General features: G+C 40.8%; 1 protein-coding gene and 1 pseudogene across 1 annotated transcript in view; one reads left to right on the plus strand and one right to left on the minus strand.

The window, feature by feature from the left end:
- LOC137971228 (uncharacterized) overlaps positions 1 to 17,500 on the minus strand; it is a 226,412-nt pseudogene that overhangs the window by 147,825 nt on the left and 61,087 nt on the right.
- LOC138001047 (histamine H2 receptor-like) overlaps positions 13,346 to 17,500 on the plus strand; it is an 11,156-nt gene continuing 7,001 nt past the window's right edge. Inside the window, exon 1 of the mRNA XM_068847719.1 lies at positions 13,346 to 13,559. The gene's annotated coding sequence lies outside the window, so the exon portion shown is untranslated. The remainder of the gene's footprint in view (positions 13,560 to 17,500) is intronic.

Genomic DNA, 17,500 nt, shown 5'->3' on the forward strand with positions numbered 1-17,500 from the left:
TAACACTCTAATTGAAGGTAAAAAACTTTTTTGTCTACAATATTATAAGTACTGTTTGGCAACTAATATAGCGTGGTTTACAAATAATTCATCGTCACAACTCACAATACCAAGCATTATACCTTTATCGGAGAGATGAGCGATTTCAATCCCTTGTTTATCAAACCATGCACTTTGCAAGGCTTCAAAAAAATCTAAATGAAACAAGTGCACTGAGATATTGTCATTCACAATCAAAGGGACAAACTATTTTAAGCAATATTGACAGAGTCTTAGGTGTCACTCCCCAATCTAAAGGACAAAGCACAATGAGTTCTGCTGATGATGTTGAAATCATGTTTAGGGAATTGTCCCAGCAAGATGTGTTTCGTAAAATTCCACGACGATGTCACTCTACATTTCCTAACCACCCTCAAAACCCCTTGGAGTGTCTTGACATGGGAGAATTAAAGAGGTGGATAACAAAATTGGTCAAAAAAATTTCCAATGGTCAATATTTGTATGGTGGGCCAGAAATTGATTCTGATCAATCTGATTCTGATGAGGAGTGACTGTTATTGTTGAAAAGAAGGTCTTTGAGGGTAGGTAGTGATATTAATTGGACATGTTCACTTGAAGTACTTTGTGCTCGCGTTCGTCTGAAATGGCTCTACCATTGAAAAATTAATACAACATCTTTATTGGTTGGATGTGCCATCAGGCTTTCACAAATTCCTTTAAGAGATGTTCCCACTGTGGGAAACTAGCCTCAGTGCACAAGGTCTTTTGGGCGAACATGACCCTTTGTGAAAAACAGGGTTTCAACATCCTGACTTTGCACCAGGTCATATAAACAAAGCCTCATGTTTTTTTTTTCAATGTTTCACAGCTACTACACTTACATCTACCTAAGATACATTTTTGGATTATGAAGGTTGACTTTTATCAACAGACTAGACAATTTCACTGTTGGACTTTTTAAGTTTTAGACCAGGATGTCAGGGTTTGCTTCCATTTCCACAATGTCAATGATATTCTGAGCCAAATAGGGTCTAAAACATCTGTTTTCTGGAGAACATCTTCTGTGGTGAAAACAGTCTCACAGTTCTCCACAATTTGTTGTTTCAGAAGATCACAGATTTCAGACATAGTGGAGAGGACTGTGGTTTCGTCAAAGAAAAATAAGACGTATTCTGACCTGGAAGGAGGAACACTGTATGCAATTGTGCTGGAAAAGCTTCCTCAAGCTCTGCTTAGCTAGTACTACCGATGGATTAAAGAAAAGGGAATCGTGGAGTCTCTTGAAGAGCTGTGTCGCTGGGTTGCTGAGGAAGCTGAGTACCAGTCTACAAGCATTAGAAATTAAGCATGGTTTGTCCAGTGTTGGAAGTGTAAGAGGAAAGAGCTGGACTAAGTCTTACTTCGGTACCACAGAAGAGAAAAGTGATCGTCCCTGTAAAGTGTGCAACCAAAAACCACCCCAAACCAACCTACAGATGGCAGAGAAGCGCCCCCATACCGTCGAGACGAAATTAATGAAAGGTGAGAAGCTGGCAAAGGCTTACCAATCAGTGGTTGATGACTACTTAAGTAAGGGATATATCAGAGAAGTCCCAGCAGATGAGCCAAAACCACCATCATAATGGTTCCTTCCACATTTCCCTGTGGTAAGGCCGGAGAAGCCAGAACCAAAGTTCGGGTTGTTTTCGACGGCTCAGCTCAGCAAGACGGAAAAAGCTTGAACAGTGAATCACTACCGGGTCCTAAGTTGCAAAGTGAGATTGTGGATGTTTTAGTTAAGTTTAGAAAGGAGCCAGTCGCTTTGGTTGGTGATGTGAGATTATCGCTGGTTTACTATTTTATTGTTTGCTGGAGTTGACTTACTAATTTCACCTTCTGTCGATTTCTTGACGAATCAATAGAGTAATCCAAGATTTCAAATCTTGCGAGCAGAATAATTACAAACTCGACTTGAATATTTCTCACATTTAACCACTTCAAGTCCAACTTTCTGGCAGATTTGTACTAAAACTTGTCCCTTGCAGTCCTTCCTTTGCGACGGATTAGACAGATTTTCTGTTGAAATATAGCTTGTTTGGCTTAAATTACCTAATTTAACTTTGAAATTCCAACTACAAAGCCTGCATTGGTCGCTCGGACTGATTGAGATTCCTCCACCGTACGCGTGTTGATTCCGAAATATCTTGTCAAGGATCTTGTTCAGCACGTGTCTGCGAAAGGTAACTTCCATTACGGAAGGCGAAACATTTTATTGGTCAATTTATGACAGCCGATGACAGCTTCAAACCTCTATGAGCGCGCTCAGGTGTGACAGAATAAGTGGGTAGTTTTCAAATTCCAGGGGTTTGTCTGCAAGCGTTTCCTTTTCTCCTCTCTCCCTCCTCCCTCTTTCTTTTTTGCCCTTGCCCCAATTTTCCCGCGGCCAAAACATCGAAATTTGCGCGCGAACCCCACGGAAATGCTTGCTACGCAGGCTAAGGCTGTTACTGCCCATTTGTGTGCAGTTCGCTGGGCAACATCATGCCAGACTTCATAAAGAGACTTACCCACTGGGAGCTAATGCAGTTTTAGAACACTGTTACATGGATGATCTGATGCCATCCGCACCTACAGTGGAATGCGAAGGAAACAAGAAAGCAGCTTACCGAGCTAGGGGACTTGGCTGGGTTTCATGTCCGTAAATGGATCTCGAATGAACCGGAAGTAATTGCTGACGTTGCGGAAGAAGATAGTACTTCCGCGATAGACCTGGAGAAGAGAGAACTGCCAATAACCAAGACTCTGGGTGTTCTGTGGGCCGCCACAGCTGACGAATTTTTTTCTTTAGAAACTAGTTACAGTTAGATGGAGTTGAATTCACCAAGTGGAATGTTTTAAGGCGAACAGCATCAGTTTACGACCTATTAGGTTTCTTATCACCGTGTGTAATCAGGTCCAAGCTGTTGATACAAAAGGCATGGCTGGAGGCACGGGATTGAGATGAACTGTTGCCGACACCTCATCAGCGAGAATGGACAAAAAGGTCTCGAGAATTGAAGGATCTTGAACTTGTGAATATCCCAAGGTGTTTGAAAAACCCAAGTCCTGAGGTGGAAGAACTCAGTGAGCATTCAAACATTCAGTGACGTCGACGCGTCAGAGAACGCATATACAACTGTAGTTTACGCACGTCACGTGTATGAGGATGGCAATATCACTACTCGATTGATTATGTCGAAGTCAAGGATTGCACCATTGAAAGCAGTGAGCATCCCCAGATTAGAACTCTTGGGTGCACTCATCGGATTACGATTAACAAGACAAGTTTGCTCTGCACTTAAGATATCTACAAATGGAGTTACCTATTGGGTGGACAGTATAAATGTGGGGTACTGGATCCAAGGTCAGAGTAGAGAGTATAAACCGTTCATAGCCCATCGTGTTGGAGAAATTCATGACTTCTCTGCTCCTAATCAGTGGTGCTATGTTCCTACGGATGTAAACCCCGCCGACCTTGGAACAAGAGGCGTGACAGTAGAAGAGCACACGCTGACTTATGGTGGAATGGGCCCGAATTTCTCAAGAAGTCAAAACAAGACTGGCCAGAGTGCAAGTTTGACAAGCCAACGTCAACATAGAACCTTGAACATAAAGGAACAAAAGAAACAGGGACAAAGGATGCTATCAGTTACCAAATAATTGAAGAAGGTGAAGGAGCGGCTAGAGTCGAAGAGGTGTGGCGATTGGGCCCCTCAAGATTCTCGAAATGGTATCGAGTCAAAACAAAAGGAGAACTGGAAATTGGGTTGTCTTTAGTTCGTGTGACAGCGTGGGTGCGCCGCTTTACAGAGAATTGTAGAAAATCAGCTGAGCAAAGAGAGAGAGAGTGAACTGAAGCCATTGGAGCTTCAAAACGCTGAGGAATTTATCATTCGGGAGGTTCAGTCTAAGGTGTAAGCAGCAGAGATAGAGGCATTGAGAAGGAATAAGGAAATCCTACGAGGAAGTACTTTGGCACCTTTAATCCAATATTAATTAATGGCAGACTACGACATGCGGACGATCTCCCATATGATGTAAATTGTCCAATCATAATGCCTAAGAGGAATCATGTCACAGGACTGATCGTTAAGTACTACCATGAATTAGAGGGTAATCAGATGGGGCTTAATTATACGATTAATTATGTACGGGAAAAATACTTAGTGGTCCTTGTTCGTGAACAAGTGAAAATAGTCACGAGAGAATGCTTTGAATGTGCAAGTCGACTTCGATCAAAGCTAGCAAGCCAGCAAATGGCGCCGTTACCGAAGATTAGACTGCAGCAATCCTCCAGACCTTTCGAGAGCTGTGCAGTAGACTTTGGAGGACCTTTCTTAACTTTGCAAGGACGTGGGAGAGTGCGAGCTAAGCGCTATTTGTGTTTGTTTCGCTGTTTGAAGACCCATTGTTGCCACTTAGAGATGGTGTCGTCTTTAGACACTCATGCATTTCTTAACGCCTTTGTTAGAATGACTGCTCGGAGAGGATGGCCGCAGCAAATGTTAAGTGACAATGGAACGAACTTTGTAAGCGCATCGAGGGAACTGCGAGACTTAATGTCTGCTATAGACCACGACAAAATACAACGGATGACCTCCAATAAAGGAGTGAGTTGGAAATGGAACCCACCTGCAGCGCCACATTTTGGTGGAGTATTTGAATCTATGATCAAGTCAGCAAAACGAGCTATTTTTGTTGTACTCGGTGATGCACAAGTTAATGATGTGGAGTTGGAAACAATCTTCACTGGGGTAGAAAGTCTCTTTAACAGCTGTGAGTGATGACCCTAACGACGACCGTGTCTTGACTCCAAATCACTTTCTGATCGGGCAGACAGGTGGTGATTTTGTACCGGAGAGCATTGACACCCAGCCATTTAATCCCAGAAAGCGCTGGAGAAGACTACAAGAGCTCACTTGGAATGTGTGGAACCGATGGATGAAAGAATACTTACCGCAGATTTGATCAAGACAGAAATGGTACTTCCGTAACCACAATTTGCAGGTTGGAGATGCTGTCATTGTTATTGATCCTGGAACTGTGAGGCGACTGTGGAATGTTAGGCGCATTGAGCAGACGTACCCTGGCCCTGACGGCCTTGTGCGAGTGGTGAACTCACGGGTTAATGGCAAGACCCTTAGGCGACCAATAACCAGACTCTCTCCACTGGAGATTCGGGAGACTGAGGATTAATGTGAAGAACACTTCGGAGAACTATGATCTAAAGTTAAGGATGTATTTCAGTTATAATTGTATTCGAATTTCAGATCCCCTGTCATTCGGGAGGGGAAAAGATGTTAGTGAGATTTCGAGTTGCGTTACATTATGTAGGTCCTGACAGTTATCACGCGTTTAGGTCATGTGACGTTGTTGAAGTCGGACACGAACCCTGGTGTTGACTGTAAGTTCGTTTCTCCAGTTGTCATACGCTGCTTAGCCGGGAGCTCTTTGATCCACGAAACATTGAGGCGTTCTTCCGTGTCACAAAAAGCTTGATCGATTTGGGGAATCTGCTTGCACAAAGTGGACGATTTAATCGGAGACGGCAACTTCACATTTTGCTGAGGTAAAGGGACATCTGCATTTTTACGATTTTCTACATTTTCCGATATTTGGGGTTTAATGTCACGGTAAACAGTTTCCTCCTCGGCATCTTCAAAATCTCGCAAACGGCTCTCAATATCTTCTGGGTCCCCTTTACCTTCAGTACGGATGCGAACCTGATCTTCTAATCGCAATTTTTCGGCTTCGTATTCGAGTTCTCTTATGCGTCGGTGTTCCTGTAATTGCCTTTCCTGTTCGAGATTTTCGGCTCGCTTTCGCTCCTCTTCCAGTCGGGGTTGAGCTTCTCTCCTTGCTTCTTCAACTTGTAGATCCATGACACGTGCACGCCTCTCACTTTCACTGGCACGCGAGGGTGCACCATGACCGCTGGCTGACTCAAATCGGTGCGAGGGCGCTTATTCACTACCAGCCTCTGAACTACCAGCCTCTTTTCTTATCGAAATTTCAATGATTTCGAGACACAAATTTGCCCTTTCGGCGGCATTTTCCGTTAGCGTGAGGTGCTCCTGCAATCCTTCAAGTTCCAAAAATGATTCGTATTCTTTCGCTGGCCCGCTCGAGTCGGCTTCTTCACGACTTCAGAAGCCTTTTGGCGAGATAATTTGCTCTTAGCCTTTTCCTTTCAAAAAATTGTTAGAACGGCTGGGCCCAACGAGGACACGCATTTCTTGTTCGTCCACATATTGCACGTGGTCGGGTTCATGATCAAGTTCATTCAATGACATTTCAACTCACAAACTCTTTATATCAAACCAAAATTCATCAAAGCAAACGTTCAGTGTTACGTACCATGAACCTCGCTCTGCTAAAAGATGTTCCGGACCATATCACGTAGTTTCAAGGCGACAAAAACGGTAAACTTTCGAAACGATTTATTCTCAACAAACTACAACGACGTAATATAAAACAAATTCAAAAACTGTACAAAGGTCAGTCCATCACGTGTAACGCAACTTGTCACGTGCCTGAGTTTTTTCGCGAACACCTGTTCTTCGTTTTTTTTTTTATTTCGAACTCCGCACATCATGACAAACCTCTGAAAAATTAAGCTTTTTCCGAATTCTGTTGGCAAAACGGCCATTACATCTATAAAGTTAAAGAGATGGCGCATTGGCAGTTCTTGTTCCCTTTTCAATGTAAAACCGAGAACCGATTCGCTCAACTTCAACACACGATTCAAAACCTTCCACATCTTCCGCCATTGTCTCCGTCACGCTAGAACCAACAAGAAACATTTTGGTCGAAAATTTGTCACCTGTCAATTCACTGTGCCGCACCAATAAGAAGCCCCCGTTCGAGGGCGAACGGGTTTTTCAAAAAATAGGGGGTCTTCTTGCAAGCGGTCCCTCAGTCTCTTGTCCCAACTTTCGAGCAGCCAGTTTCCAGAAAATCGTTTCGGAGCTCTTCTGTCGAACAGGAACGCTTGTTACGCAGGCTACGTTTCAGGTCTATGAAAGGGCAGGGATTTCACGAGTCGAAGAATATGAAAGGGTAGGGAAATCTGTCATTTAGGTATTCAAAAAGCCTTTCATTACTTTCCAATGGAAGGTACACGAAAGGGGTATCTTTTGTGGCAAAATGGTATATAAAAGGGTAAGGGGAGCAGAGGCTCCCCGTATTAAACTTTTTTAGTACTCCCCCCAGATGTTTTACAAAGATAAAGTACACGCTAGTCCTTCGCTGTAGTTCATTAGGCCTTTTAATTTTTCCACAATAAAACACTCCGTTTTTAATTTTTGGGCATTTGATAGACATTTCATTGACATTTTACCTTTGATGACATAAACCTGATTGACCAATGGTCACTAACAAAATCAAATTAAGTGAAGCTATGATCTTCACAGTTATGAACGCAATTTAAGCAATTGCATAGAGAAGCCTGAAAATTTCAGGACTTCAACGGAGTTTGAACCCGTGACCTCGCGATTCCGGTGCGACGCTCTAACCAACTGAGCTGTAAAGCCACATTTCATCATTGATTCATTCCTTACAGGACCATTAGAACTCACATATGACCAGCTCCCAACTTCAGTGGCTTTATAGCTCAGTTGGTTAGAGCGTCGCACCGGAATCGCGAAGTCACTGGTTCAAACCCCGTTGAAGTCCTGAATTTTTCAGGCTTCTCTATGCAATTTCCTTAATTGCGTTTATAACTGCGAAGATCATAGCTTCACTTGATTTCATATCCGCAGTTCATATATGATTCATTTCATATATACCATTTCATCATTAAAATCGAATTAACTGTACAGAGCACTTAAAAGAACCGGAGCAAATGGAAACTTACTATCCTATTTCTTATTTATGATTTCACTACAAATTTGTCCTCTGTCGAAGACAGGTCACAACGAACACGACTATGCAAATTTAGTGTTTTATGAAGAGGAAGAACACGCTAGTCCTTCGCACCGGTTCATTAGGCCTTTTGTCGGCAATAAACACTTCATTTTATTTGGTTGAGAATTTAATAGACATTTCACCGACATATTACCTTTGATGACGTGAACCTGATTGGCCCATGGTCTGCCTTCGCCTTCAGACCCACAGGCTGCAGATCTGCCGTACTTGTCAACGGTCTGGTTCGCGGCGGCACTGGCATAGAATGATCATGATCATGATCATCGCATGGCGACCTGAATTACCTGAATATTATCATGCAACTGAAGGCCATTGAGCTTTACTCGAAATTCACAAAAGCATGTCCAAGATGTCCGCCAGCAATGACTCACCATACCTGGAGGCTATGCCAGAGACTACTGAATTACCTGAATATTATCATGCAACTGAAGGCCAGTGAGCTTTACTCGAAATTCACAAAAGCATGTCCAAGATGTTCGCAAAAATTACTCATCATACCTGGAGGGTAGCACAGAGATTACGGTTCGCTCCAATAGTTTGTATCTTAGCCTGTAGTCCTCGCATTTATAGTTGTCAAACGGATGCCATTAACACTCACCTGTGATATAGTATACCTGATTGGCCCACGGTCCACCTTCACCATTGGACCCACAGGCTGCAGATCTGCCGTACTTGTCAAAGGTCTGGTCCGCTGTAGCACTGGATGCGCACCATCCTCCATTCTGAACTGCAAACATCTTGTATCCTTTTCGCATTGCAGCCAAGGCGCACTTTGCAATGGCGTTCTTTCGAGCACCATACGATCCATCGAGAACGGAATCTTTTCCTTCCAATGGTTGGATGGCTCGATTGGAGGTGTCTTTGAAGCAGCTGACGGTTTCATAAACAAAAGAAAGAGACCGGTCCTAAAATTTTACAATGTCGTTATTTAAACTTTGTGTCCCTTATTAACCTCCACTCACTATCATGCGAATATTCAGAAATACATTGAAGTACTATTTTGTCTCATTATAACTTCGTAAAATAATTAATCTACTTAGTTAAGACTTACCACATCGAGCGCTGACTGGCAAAGCCACCAACAGAACACAACATCAAAAGAGGAAAACTATTTCGTTGACGATGCATTTCTACATCGATAAAATGGAGTAAAATGTCATCATGGTCTACTCACATTTTCTAATTAGGCCTTACTCAATATTAAATGGAGCTACGGTCATTTTAGAAGTCAAGACACATTGTCAGTTGATATTTTCAAAGTGGGAAGCTAAGAGAAAGAAACTTGGTGTTTCTGACTTCATAATGTCCCTTCAATATTCCATTTCAAAAGTTGTGGATTTTGCTCGCATTGAGAAAACGGTTTATATACCGTAAAATTCCGAAAATAAGCCCCGGGGCTTATATTTTTCAAGGGTCTTTTTCGAGGGGCTTATATTCGGAGGGGCTTATCTACGGAGGGAAATTTGCGTATCCGAATCGATTTGGCTAGCCTTATAGTTGGAAGTAAATTTACCGTTTTTGCTTTGTTTTACTTTGTATTTGAGGGCAATTTTCCAAGTACAAGCTCCCCGGGGGCTTATATTTGGAGAGTTTTTTGCGTTAACGTTACCGCTTTTGGGGGGTTTATATTTGGAGGGGCTTATACATGAGGAGGCTTATTTTCGGAATTTTACGGTATTTCTGGCTCTGCTTTCACAGTCTCAACTCTTTTTCTTTTAATTAGTTGTGAACAAACTCACTCTGTTACTACCTTCTCTAAGGAGATAAATTCAAAAACTTTGTAGACCGTAGGCCTCGCCCGACCACGGTGACCGTGATTATTCATAAAATTCCATGGTACCTTAAGGAAAGTGCACAGAATGCACAAAAAGAAGGAAACGTAGTTTGCTGGTGTTGAGCCTGGACTACTCTGCCAATCAAATGTAATGTTTAAAAAAAAACTGTTGTTGTATGTGACTTTTACAAAAGAATCAGTGGCTGCAGCATCTCCAGGCTTTTTAAACCGTTCAAAAATTGATGGCAGTTTATTCATCAGTGGCGGTTATCTGCAAGGTAGAGATTAAAGGAGAGAAACGTAATTAACTAAAATGAAAAACAACAAAATGACCTGACTAAAGCGAGCCACGAAAGAAAGAAATCACACGTTCGTTTCAGATACGGGACTGGACAACCGAAGGCAAAATAGTAATGGAAACTGCACTGTAGCTTAGCTTGCTTTGAAACATTATGGACAACTGACTGCCCTTCGCGTACTTCTTAACTTGAACTGAACTGAAGCGAACTCCCGAAAAGATGACTACATGTATGTCAAGCTTAAATATTCGACGTTAAACACGACTAAATCACAATAAACTATAATAGTAGTTCCTTAAGAAAAAGTTAATAAAGTAATAATAATAATAACAATAATAATAACAATAACAATAATAATAATAATAATAATAATAATAATAATAATAATAAATTTGGTAATGGTAATAAATTTATATAGCGCATTTTCTATTGACATATTCGAATACACCTTACAAGCAAGTGATCTATGGGTGAGATCGGACATCAGCATATACTGGCGCCGCTGGCAGCCGCTATCATTCTATAAGCGATCTCACCCAGCACGTAAATGAATGAAATGAGACCTGACCACAACATCGGGAACTCCATGCCCTACTCTTTACAAGCAGCGTGTGGGTTCTTCTACGTCCCTCTGGGTTGTGAACGGTAAAGGGTTTTAAGACGGGGCCCACGGTTTAGAGTCGTTATCCGAGAAGACTTGAAAGTCTTTCCATTTGTGGATGTTATTACAAACGCGGAGCTTTCTCCTCAGTTATTTTAAGACCGGTTGGTGATAAAATAGGCGTTGGTCCGCGGCCGGAATCGAATCCACCACCTACCGCATGGCAGCCCGATGGTCAACCAACTTAGACACCGTTGTGCGGTTGGTTAATAATAGTCATCATCATCATCTGTAATAATCTTATTTCTTAAATTTTCGACATCGGATATTGCGTTTCTAGCTTTCTGATTGGCTCACTGAATCTCGGTTATCAGCTCATACACCGAATGACCTAATATGGAAACTGATTGAGTCAAGTGTGGCCAAGCTGAAAAATAAATGCGGGATGCAAAATTTCCCACGACAAAACGTCTGGCAGGCTCAGAATTTGAAGAAATTTAATAGAACAATCATTCCACTCGCTCTTATTGAATATGAGACTGGTTATAGCCAATTCGGTGCTATCCGCCTCTTTGGCTATTTACCATTTCATATCCAACGCGCGTTCATGGAAGAATTGTTTATTATCCTGCAAAAACACGTGCAGCTAAATATAACAAGTTAAAAATCTAGACTAAAATTCAATGATGGATCTCTACATCTCTACAAAACCTTTTTAAATAACAAGTAAGTCTTAGGCGGAGAAGAACTAGTATTGTAGTCTAAAGGCCAAGGGCAGTAACATGCTGTTATTTATTTTATTTTTATTATTATTATTTTCGATACAAACGGCATTCCATATCTCCTTGATAAAAGCCAGAGGTAAAATGAGTGTATTGGATGGTTTCAGTTGGCTTGTGATATGTCTTAATATCGTAAATAACTTCTTTTTCGAGTCATTCTCCTTGTGCACTGTGTCTAGAAAAGGGTTCTCCTTCTGTGTCAATTTTATAGCTGGGTACGCAATGAACAGGTTGAACTTCTGTTTCCCATAGTGAGAAAAAGTCATCAATGAAACGTTTCCATATTGTTGGTTTAGCGTTGCTCTGTATTAGCATTATTTACACAACTCAGATGTGGAATTTTCACAACTCGGATGTCGGATTTTTACAACTCGGATTTCCTTTTTTTCACAAGTCTGATGTCGGATATTTACAACTCGGATGGCACCTACAAGCATAAAAAAGAGAACGCATGTTTTATGAGTCAAATGAGTCAATGAGTCAATGAGTCAGGCTATCTTTAAAAGCGGGAATGAGGAATGTGGGAATGGGAATGGGAATGGGAATGGGAAATGGAAAACGGAGAACGGGGAACGGGGAACGGGGAATCTTTAAAATGAGGAATCTTTAAAACCGGGAATCTTTAAAATTGAGAATCTTTAAAACCGGGAATCTTTAAAATGGAGAATCTTTAAAACCTGAAATCTTTAAAAGCGGGAATCTTTAAAACGGGGAATCTTTAAAAGCGGTAATCTTTAAAACGGGGAATCTTTAAAAGCGGTAATCTTTAAAACGGGGAATCTTTAAAAGCGGGAATCTTTAAATGTCCATGCAGAAATACAGTGGACTTGACTTTCGTTAAACTTGATTATTGAGTGAATATTGGTCCGCATTTTTTATTCACCTTGATGCCCCAGACCCAAGGCCCTTGGTCAAGGCCAGCCATCCTCTTTCATCTGAACTTAAAGTTTTTAAATTGCATATTGATTCGGTTATGTAACTGCCACCGAGCACGAAAAATCAGAGTGAGCTACACGCTAGCGAATCGAAAAAGCATGACCCATGATTTCAAAAACATTTTGCTGTTACCTTTTACACCACGTCCGGACATCAGAGTGATGGCTTCTCTTTAGCCATGTTGTCAATAAACGTTTAGAATACGAAAATATCACGCATGTGGAAAGGTTGGCAAGGTTGGAAAGGTGTGTCGCCAGCAGTACATGAACAATTCACTATCTCCCGCAATTTTTAATAAATGTTCCGCCTAGTTGGAGTGAGTGGAATTTACCTATAAAGACAGCGCTTCTGAGATAAGTTATCTCGTTTGTCGGTCGGTAAACACCTCAAAAGATATTTTAGTTTTTCCTTGACCATGGGCCTTGGGTCTGGGGCATCAAGGTGAATAAAAAACGGGAACCAATATTCACTCAATAATCAAGTTTAAGGAAAGTCAAGTCCACTGTATTTCTGGACATTTAAAGATTCCCCGTTTTAAAGATTCCCCATTTTAAAGATTTCCGCTTTTAAAGATTCCCCGTTTTAAAGATTCCAGATTTTAAAGATTCCCCATTTTAAAGATTCTCCGTTCCCCTTTCCTTATTTTCCATTTCCATTTCCACATTCCTCATTCCCGCTTTTAAAGGCAGCCCAATGAGTCATGAGTCAATGAGACTCACAGTCAATATAGCAATAATTTGTTGATTAAGCCTAAGCCCTCGTTTCCGTGATTAGGCTTAAGCACTCTCTGAAATTTTAGCTTTCATTTTATGGTTTAATTAAGTGCACTAACTCGTTGACTCATAGACTCATTGACTCATGACTCATTGACTCATTCGCTCATTGACTCATAAATACTTGACACTCGCATTAAAAGCACTTTACGCTTTTTACTCTTTTTGTCCGGCTATTTGCATAATAATAAATTGGGCCTGAAAAAAACATCAAATTGTGATGCCAGCTGTAAATGAAAAGCAAAGAATCGATCTTCGTCGTGTATATGGAACGGCTATGCGAAATCCAGTAAGCCGATCCATGATAACCTTTTCTTACTTCTGATAGACCTTTTTTCTGTATGTTTGCCTTTTTGCAGTTTCTTTTCTTGCAAGGAGCATAGCACAGAATCGTTCACACTTGACAATCGAAAAACGCTCAACGGCTCAGTGAAGTTTGTTCAAGAAACGGTGAGTAGAAGTTTTCAGACAAAGGGAACTTAACTGACCTGGTCAATTCTTTAATTAGTAAGTGAAAAGGCTTCCCTTGTTTGAAGAAGTATATTAAAGTAAGAAAAATGTACTTGCAACCGGTAGTATTAAAAACTTTTAGCTTTATGGTGGGGCAGATTATGGGGAGTGAGGGTTCCGGCCAAAAACATAATGGCGTTATGAAAGACAACTGGCCGGAGAGAACCAGTTGGTTATTTACAAAAGGCGATGAGAGTGAAATCCGGAATCACCGAACGAAAACGTAGTCGATTGTTGAAACGGGAGCACCCGTACCAGGCAACACTGTCTGTTCTGGTGACAGAGGGCACCTCTTGGAGTTTGTACGACACAATAATTCAAGCCTTGTGACACTGAGTCTTTCGCAAATTGCTTCGTTTGTTTGGTGGATGTCGGAAACGGTTCCATTTGCTCTCTCAGTTATTTTTTCATCTCAGTGCGATGAAAATAACATTCCTCGTTTTCGCCTTTTTTTTTGTTGCGTTACTCAAGTCATTTTCAAAAGGACGCAATTCGTGGTATCTTCTGTTCGGCTAACATTTCTGTATGTGCGCTAAAGATAAATGCTGTGAAACAAATGCGTTCGGATATTCTACAAACATAAGAGAGCAAAAAGCTGTGTTAGCATTATGCAGGCTGGCTAAGGTAATGCCAAAACTATTCTAATGTTAAATGATATAGAATAAAGTAAAATGGATCACGCTTGTTTTCTAGACTACAACAAAGCTGATTAAACAAACAGTTTGGTAAAAACAACCCGATCATGTAATTTTTATTCCAGTAATTTTACAGCACGTCTAAGGCATCTTAATTGAATCGGCGATCAACTGTCAATCAATCATCTGTCAACAAATTTTACTAATTTCGCACTCACTACAATTTTTTTTAATTTTTTGATGTTTCATGTTCGTACTTTCTACCAACATGTACTTTTTTTAATCTCAGCCTCAATACTGTAAAAGAAAAAGGTTCTTACCAAAAAAAAAAGTGTATGTCAACTGCACGTGCACTATCAATACAAAAAACTGCCACCCAGTTTGAACTTTCTGCCAAAATAAAACCTGGTGAACTTGACGGACATCTTTTAATTAGCTATTTAACAATAATTCCACGAGCGCGAGTTGGATATGAGATGATAAATAGCCAACTCGGCGCTACGCTCGTTGGCTATATCCAGTCTCATATCCAACAAGCGCGAATGGAAAAATTGTTTTATTGAATTCCTTAAACTCCAAAAATTTGGAAGTACGAAATACGAGCGAAAAAAGCGAGAAAATCCGAGCGAAATCGAAAAAACCTGATGAAGATGCGATGTTGTGTAATACCTTGTGGTCAGACAGACGTAGGCTCATCACAAAAACATTTCTTGCCTTTTCGCGTACTTCTAAACGTCGGAATTGATCCAAACTTTCCACAAATAAAGTTTTTTTTTTTCGGTTTTATTCAGGGAAAAATTTCGCTTTCCGGGGAGTAAATTTTAGCTTAGCAACGCTTAGCGCAATCATTTAGCATCATATAATGCCGTCAAACTAAGGTGTATGAGCTGATAACCGTGATTGAGTGAACCAATCAGAGCTCGCGAAATGCATTATCCGAGGTTGAGAATTTAATAATACTTGTTAATCCGGTCAAAAAAGTTCATGAAAGTTCACTATTCTCTTGAGCTTCTAGTCTCAAAGTAAAAAAAATTGTTTTTCCGTTTTCGCATTCGCGTCTCCATTAATATCCTAAGCTTAAGACGTTCCAAAAAATTGGTCCAAAGTCATTTCTGCGCAATATGAAAAATAATTGATATATACTCACTCAGTGATCTTGGTGGTCCAAGCAATCTGATTGGTTCGCTAATTGAGCATTATTCACTCCCTACCGAGTGAATAATGCGTGATCCAAACACAACAAAATGGCCGATGTAAACTCGCCAGTATTTCTGAATCGGAAATATTGAAAATACAAGATGATGCTATGTTAAGAATACAAAGAGGGCCGCAACATTTGGCCTGAAAGTTCATACTTTTGCCAACCAGTGTTTGACTTCGTTTTTCCAGATAATTATTGCTGAAAATTAAACAAAACGTTCCTAGCAGAACGAATTTGTCCCTGAAATCGAGGAATTAAAAAAATGTTTAAGAAAGTTCCACATTGCTGCGAGGAAACAAGACAGGTCATTTTACAACAAACCAAAGCACACCTCAATTGGAGCCGCTATTTCATGTGGATCCTTTAGCAACTGCACTTTCAATTCCTTTTCATATGAACCTCTAAAACTTTGATCGAACGGTGAAAATGTATACCATTTGATTAGCTATTAATAACCTGGGTCACAAGTTGAGTTCATAAGACGCCATTTGGCACTGCAGGAAAAGTTGCCATGGCAAAATTGTAATTTCACATGTGAAATTATTCATGGTTTTCACTCACCTGATCAAGAGCCATGTTTTTCAAAGAAAACAAAAGAAAGCGTTTGCCTAATAATAGAGAATAATTCCCGGAGTATTGGGTCGGGACACCAACATGGCCGCCGTTTCATTGTTTGTGAATACCAACAAGGCGGCCGTGACGTCATGTGAAACCCGAGATAAATTAACGCTAAAATTTCGCGCCAAAATTAAGGAGTAATTTGTCACCCATGTTATTATTAGTAAATTAGTAAATTTCACACTGTTCATTTTTCGGACAATCTTTTAGCCTTAGGCATTATCCTCCGATATATCAGAAAGCCGGAAAGGGGTTTATTTATTTTATAACCCTCCGATTAATTTTTCAAGAAGAACGCAATGAACGCACTTAGATCCCAAAGGGAAAACAAGCCAGCTTTCGTGTACATGAATGGCGCGATTGCGGTTGACGCAACGCATGTTGATTGGTTTGCTCGATATTAATTAGAAAGTAATTGGAGGAAATGTTGACAGGTTGTCATGTCAAGTATACTCTTTATAACACCCCAAAGATCAAAAGCTTGAAAACGTAAATGAAAACACAGTTTTTTCTAAATGTTTTTGCAATTATATTGTTCGAAAAGAGGACAGCCGACGAATGAATCGAGCGAGATCCTTCAAAGTAGCATCTAATGCTTCGTTTAGCCGACTGAAATTATTTGTCACGAATAATAGAAAAAGTCTTTCTGTGTGGTCTACGTGGAGAACAGGGGCCCGTTTCTCGAAAGTCCCGAAACTTTTCGGGGCATTTTCGGGTGTCACAATTCCTTTTGTATCTCAAGAACGGAGAGGATTTAAGTCATCAAACTTCACAGACATATTTCTTATAGTTAGCTTGGAAACACGTTAAAATGTCGCCTTTCCAAAACGAGCGGTTGGCAGTTTCACAAATGGCTTTTCGGGCCCGAAAAGTTATCGGGACTTTCGAGAAACGGGCCCCAGGGCAGAAACCGGTCCAGCCCAATACGAATGGCTTTCATGGTAATGCGGCTGTATCACTTTTCTTCAACTTTTCTTGCTTCCACGAAAAGTCGCCTCAACGCACTGGACATGTACAGTTCCGTCGACTCCATGTTTTCAAGAGTGTTTTGGAATGTCTTTTCTTTTCTCCACGATAAAAATTGGATGAAAATTATATACCGTAGTAGCTTGGTAAATAGACTTTGTCGCAAAAAATGTAATTAACATTTACCGTCACTTGCAACTACCTGTCCACACGCGTGACAAAAACATGTTCTGCCGGCCAATCAAAATTCAACGTTTTGACACTCAAACTTCAAAGTTTACCCGCCCACTTGGGAACGTTTTGGCGCCAGTTACGCAAATGATCGTAGCTGCATCTTAAGACCTTTTTTTTCTTTTTAAACAAAGATTTCGGGGCGCTTCACGTCAATCAATATTTATAGGGATAATATTTTTAAGTCTGGAAAGCAACTTACCTAAATATTAAAGTGCCACTTGACAGCA

Source organism: Montipora foliosa, chromosome 1, assembly GCF_036669935.1.
Source record: "Montipora foliosa isolate CH-2021 chromosome 1, ASM3666993v2, whole genome shotgun sequence".
Lineage (NCBI taxonomy): Eukaryota > Metazoa > Cnidaria > Anthozoa > Scleractinia > Acroporidae > Montipora > Montipora foliosa.